The sequence below is a fragment of the Emys orbicularis genome, chromosome 1 (genome assembly GCF_028017835.1).
Source record: "Emys orbicularis isolate rEmyOrb1 chromosome 1, rEmyOrb1.hap1, whole genome shotgun sequence".
NCBI classification, from domain to species: Eukaryota; Metazoa; Chordata; order Testudines; family Emydidae; genus Emys; species Emys orbicularis.
In genome coordinates this window covers 8,291,520-8,297,162 of record NC_088683.1, presented here as the reverse complement: position 1 = coordinate 8,297,162, position 5,643 = coordinate 8,291,520, and positions in this window count along the sequence as shown.

Genomic DNA, 5,643 nt, shown 5'->3' with positions numbered 1-5,643 from the left:
TTTAAATACTGCTCCTGCCCCGGGCTGGCTCCAGCTGTAACCTTGTGCCGCAGCTCGGCTCTCAGGATGTGTCAACAGAGCCCGGCCTCCCCAGCCGGCCTCTTTCCCATGCTCAGCGCCCTGCCCTGTCAGGAAAGCGCCGACACCTTCTGTTCCCGCCTGATTGATGCCCAGGGAACGTGCCACCTGGAAAAGTGGCAATATTTGTCATCGCTGTGGTGGGCCTCAGCGCGATAGGATGGAATGACAGATCCACTCCCCCCACACACACACACACCCTGTGCCCCTCGCTTTGCAATCCCACCACTTGCTTGCAGCATGCAGACAGGAGCAAGCAGGGCTGCCCCCCATTCCTGCACCATGCCAGCTTGGAGGCACAGGGCGTTCAGATAGTTGGGTGGGCGGAGGGGGCCGTGTGTGGAAGGGGTTAGTCGGAGTAGCGGGTGGAGGTTCCCTGTTAAACTGGAGGAGGGGAAGAACCTGTGATCTGCCCCGACCATGAAGGGGTAAAGGGAGAGTCAACACGATCCCCCTGGGGAAGAGGTGGCCTTACCATGTAATGTTCTGGCTTTGTGTATCTCGTGTTGTTTTACTCTCTATTTGCTGGCTTCACAGAGCGGCTCAGAGACTTACTACTGCTACCAGCTAAAGGAGCGCTCCGTTAGTTCCAGTAGCTGCCTTACTAGGGACTCAACAAAGCCCAGCTGTGTGTCGCGGGCCCCATACTGTTAGGGTTCTACGAGATCCGCTTTTCGCTCTTCGCTGTACAGTGATGAGTGTGAAGTCCTGGGTGGCCAGAGATCTGTCGCACACGTAGGGGCCAGGCCTGGCCCTGCTTAGCTTGGATCTAGGGTGCTGAAGCTGCATTTTATTTGCGGCATGTGCCGTGATCATGCAAGCGCAGCTTCATATGGGATCCAGCCACGGTCACCCCCGGTGTTTTGTCCCCCAATGCGGAAAACATTTTTGGCATCGCCCGAACAGCTGAGGAAACCCCCCCACCCCAATTTGGTGCTCCCCATCCCCCCCCACCCTAACCCTAAAATCCCAACTCACCCCCACACCACCGGAAAGTGATTTGGCACGCCCAGAAATTGACCCTGCAACTGCCCTGATTGCCCTCCCCTGAGGCCGGCCCTGACTGTATCAATCCCTGGCCATGTACAGACAGGGCCTATGGGCAGCAGCTAATTGCCTGGGCATGGCGTTCAGCACCAGAAATCACCACCTTCCGCTTCAAACCCTGTAGTAGCCCGGCCAGCTCGTTGAAAAGCCTTGGTCAGCTCTGATATTGTGTTTCTCCCAGTAGAGGGCAGCAGCTCACTGACACACACATACACACACCCAGTACACACCCAGCCCATTGCAACTTGCATGTGTACACACACACACAGTCCATTGCAATTTGCATGTCCACACACACACACACACACACACACACACACACACACACACACACACACACACACACACACACACACACACACACACACACCCACCATTGCAATTTGCATGTCCAGTCTCTCCAGAGGTTCAGTTTATTCTCTGTCTTCTTTAGCTCACTGAGTGGAGGAGGCCGGTGCTGCTGGAGTCAAAAATCATCGGTACTACTCATTACGGAGGGACCCTAATGGGGCAGTGCTAGTCCAATGGGGGTGTTCATCAGGCTGCACAGAGGTTTTGGGGGGGGCCAGGGCAAAATCTGAAACTGAGGCCCCCCCCTTCCAAAAAAAAGACCATGGGGATGAAAGTGTTTAAGAAGAGCAGAGGGGTTGGGAGGGGCAGAGAAGGCCCAAGACTGTGGGGTCGCTGGCTTCCCTGCAGGGATGGGGTGGCTCTGCCCAAGGTGGGGGCACTCTCGGTCCCACCTCTTCCTGAGCCCTACTGCTGGTGGAGCGGTATTTCCGAGCCATCCTTGAGTGGGCCACTTAGGGATCTGGGGCAAAATCAGTACTTGGTCCTGCTAGTGAAGGCAGGGGGCTGGACTCGATGACCTTTCGGGGTCCCTTCCAGTTCTATGAGATAGGTATATCTCCATATTAACATCTGGGCTCTGGGCCTGGTTTGATGATACCAGCAGCAGTGACTAGGGGATCTGGGGCGGGCAAGTCTCTCCTCGCACTATCCATGGAGGGCACCAAACCTGAGCGGCACTGCAACCCCGTGTGCCCGCTCACAATAACTCTTGCTCAAATTTGGCCGGGTCACGCCTCCGTCATTTGGGGGGGGAGTCCCTCTGAAATGGGGGGGCCCAGGGGAAACTGTCCCTTTTGCTCCATCCGCCTCCCTCCCCCAGGGGGCCCTGGCATTAAGGTCAGGGACAGATGTGTGGTGCCCGTAATTCACTAACCGATGTGCAGGTCCCTTGTATTCTGCAATTCTGCAATTTGCCACAGAATTGCGCTCCAGAACACAAACTTCCACTGGGGAAAAAAAATCTCCTGGTTGCAAAGGAAACCTCCCTGCCATGACCCATATGTGAGCAATGCAGGGTTACCTTCTGGAGCCTGCAGGCAGCCCGAAACAATAGAAAGGCTCCGTAAGGGTCTCATTTAAGCCCCTCTTGAAAGGGAAACAATATGCAGAATCAAGACGCTTGGGCACCATTGTGCTTTTCAGTTAGGAGGGCTTTGGAGACGTCTGCTTTATAGGGGCAGGGATGGGCTGCAGAAACCTGCCTTATATTTCAGCCTAATTGTAGGGAAGGAAAAACGGATGTCGTGATATAGGATGTCACTGAGACTGAGAACTTAGCAAGAATGAAAGAGGGACTGGACATTTATACGGCTAGCAAGAACATGCACATAGGGGCGGCGGGTATATGAGGCCAGAGGAAGCTAAGCCTCCCCAACCAGGATGTGGTGCACCACCCTTTGGAGGCGTGTTGGCCTGCCACCTTTGGAGTGATGCCACTAAAAGGGTGCCCGGGCCGTGGCCCTGGCTGCACTCTGCCCCGAGGCCCCACTCCCGCTTGTCCTCTTCTCCCATGGCCCCGCCCCTGCTGCTCCTCTTCCCACCCCCGCTCCGCCTCTTTCCCCTGAGACTCCGCCCTCACTCTGTCTCTTGCTGTCCCCGCTCCGCCCCTTCCATCGAGGCCCCCACTGCCCACGCCTCTCCGCCCACAGCGGGCAGGTGGAGGAGGCCCTCAGGGGAGGGGACAAAGAGGTGCAAGCAGTAGGCGGGGGGGGCCTCAGGGGAGGGGGCAGGATGGAGGTGGAGCTGGGGCGGGGCCTCAGAGGAGGAGGTTGAGCGGGAGCAGGCCTCCCCAAATGCAGCAGTCACACGCCGTCTATGAATATTCAGTTAGAATAGTTCATACTAAAATGAAGAGTTTATGGAGGGATATAAAACCTCGTGTTTCTGGGCTTAAACCAGTCTCTACTGAAATTAGGCCCTCTGACTGCAGGTGTGGTGTATTGAAAACTGTTAAAATTACACGCCATCACTTTAAGCTCTAAGGGGTTTCCTGGTCCTGCTTGCAGGCTAGGGGGGGCCCTGTAGGGAAGCGTGTGGTCTGGGTCTGGCTCCTCAGTCAGCCTGCAGAAGAGCCAGACTGGAGCAAAGTCGGTTGAGTTGTGCCTCTCAGCCTTGGGAAGCAGCCTGCTTTGTCTCTCTCTGCATTTGGTTGTTGTGCGTTAGAGTTCTAGCTTCTTAGAAATAGTGTCACATTGCAACCTTTTGGGAAAAGTCTGTATGTTTTGTTTCTAACTTTCTATGTGGGTGCTGCAATCATAACACAGGGGTTTTTTGCACTTTCCCTTGAAGCATCTGGTACTGGTCACTGTTTGAGACAGGATACTGGGGGCTAAATGGACCTCGGGTCTGATCAAGACTGGCAGGTCCTCCGGTGTTCTGATGGAGGCATTACAGGTTCATGGTCAGCTCCAGAAAGCCTTACTAGATTCAGTTAACAAAGACTTCCTGGTGCTTATTCAGTGATCACCCTGCGACCAGGGGAACACAACAGAATCTTTTGTGTCCAGACATATCCTGTGGCAGAGCCCAAAGGGAAGGTGAATGGCCAGTATCAGATGTGTTTTGGAGTGGTTCTTCTCCTCCCCTGTGAGAGGCCCACATTTGGGGAACACCTGATCTCTAGCACACGGCACCTACCTCCTGTGTAATTATCAGAGTTCAGCCAGGGTTGCTGCCATGGCATTATTCCAGATTTACACCAGTGTAAATCAAATTAGAACTTGGCCAATTCCTATTATTGTCATTTGAGATTATTATATTAATTATAGTCTGAGTAATTTAGCTAGGCGATTGCTCCAGCGGGGGTAACTTTCCCCCCATGTTTGTAGTGCCCTTGTGAAAAAGATGAGCCAGGACTGAGTTATATATAAAGGATTTTTTATCGAGGCGGGTGGACACAGACAGACCCTAGGGTTCCCTCTGGCTTGCTAGCTCCCAGATTTAATAACAGCCTGTGCTTCCTACTGTCACCCTAAGTCCTGGCCTGGTCTCAGCCATTATAGAAGTAGGGTTGCCAACTGTCTAATCACACAAACCCAACACCCTTGCCCCGCCCCCTGCCTCGCCCCTTCCCTGAGGCCCCGCTCCTTCTCCAAGGCCCCGCCCAATCCATCCCCCCTCCCTCCGTCACTTGCTCTCCCCTACCCTCACTCACTTTCACCGGGCTGGGGCAGGGGGTTGGGGTGCGGGCTCTGGACTGGTGCCAAGGGATTCGGAGTGTGGCAGGGAGCTCTGGGCTGAGCCTGAGGCAAGGGGTTGGGGTGTAGGAGGGGGTGCGGGTTGCAAGCTCTGGGAGGGAGTTTGGGTGCTGGAGGGGGCTCAGGGCTGGGGCAGGGGGTTGGGGTGTGGGCTCTGGGAGGGAGTTTGGGTGCAGGAGGTAGCTCTGGGCTGGAGTTGGGGTGCAGGAGGGGGCTCAGGGCTGGGGGTTAGGGTGAGGGGTGCAAGCTCTTGGAGGGAGTTTGGGTGCAGGAGGGGGCTCTGGGCTGGGGTTGGAGTGCAGGAGGGAGTGTGGGGTGTAGGCTCCAGCTGGGAGGTGCTTACCTCGGGCGGCTCCCGGTTGGCGGTGCAGCGGGGCTGAGGCAGGCTCCCTGCCTGCCCTGGCCCCGCACAGCTCCCGGAAGCGGCTGCCATGTCTGACCCCTTGGGGAGGGGCAGGGGCCTCTGCATACTGGCCACGCCTGCAAGCACCATGCCCGCAGCTCCCTTTGGCCGCTGTTCCTGGCCAAGGAGAGCTGCGGAGTTGGTGCTCGGGGCGCGGGCAGCGCGCGGAGACCCCCTACCCCACCCAGGGGCTGCAGGGACGTGCCAGCTGCTTCCGAGAGTGGCGCAGGGCCAGGGCAGGCAGGGAGCCTGCCTTAGCCCCGCTGTGCTGCCGGAGTTTTAGCACCCAGTTTGGCTTCAGTAGCCTCCGGGAGATAGAGCCTGATTCCGGGAGACTCCCGGTGAAACCGGGATGGTTGGCAACCCTATAAATGCACTCTGGGATGGTGACTCACAAAGAGACCCGGGCAAGGGATATTCTTCATCAGTAATAAGAGCTTCCTAATTGAAAAAATAAAGTGTGTAACTATCTAGTGCAAGGCTGAATCCTTTATTTAATGTGACGCTGACCCCCATGCATTGGCTTAACCACTTGCCCTCTGCCACTGTTGTTCATGATGTGTTAGA